Here is a 503-nt window from a genome sequence, read left to right on the forward strand (position 1 = left end):
TCACATTCAAAGTCTGAGAGAAAGGAGTACAGTCAGACAGAGCTACACATAAAACAAGGTCGGCCTGGAGATGACAATGAAAGCACTCATAAATGGCTTTGTGTCGCTATACAACTGCTATTATTTTGAAATTTCCCTTAGTAACTTATAAAAACTGGATAGAATCTGGAACCAAACTGGCAAAGCCATTATCACAAAGCAAGACTTCATCATACTACCTCACATCAAGTCATCAAACATGAAAACAAGGAAAAACAAAACCCCAAGCAAACTTGATTTACAGATATACTTAGAACTCCATTCCAGCCAGAAATTGTGGTATAAACCTATAATCTCAGTATTTGTGAAGCTGAGACAGATAGGTCCATGATCAGCCTCAAGTACATAATTAATTCAAGGCCACATTCAGCTATATGTGACCCTGTACCAAAAACGAAAACAACAAACAATAAAAACCAATACTACTCTGAATGATTAGAGATCCAGATCTTCAAGTACTGGCC

General features: G+C 37.2%; 1 protein-coding gene across 1 annotated transcript in view; it reads right to left on the reverse strand.

Annotated features, from left to right (window-relative positions):
• Carf (calcium responsive transcription factor) overlaps positions 1-503 on the reverse strand; it is a 37,419-nt gene that overhangs the window by 27,814 nt on the left and 9,102 nt on the right. The gene's annotated exons all lie outside the window — the stretch shown is intronic.

This window comes from Microtus ochrogaster, unplaced genomic scaffold (genome assembly GCF_000317375.1).
Source record: "Microtus ochrogaster isolate Prairie Vole_2 unplaced genomic scaffold, MicOch1.0 UNK8, whole genome shotgun sequence".
Lineage (NCBI taxonomy): Eukaryota > Metazoa > Chordata > Mammalia > Rodentia > Cricetidae > Microtus > Microtus ochrogaster.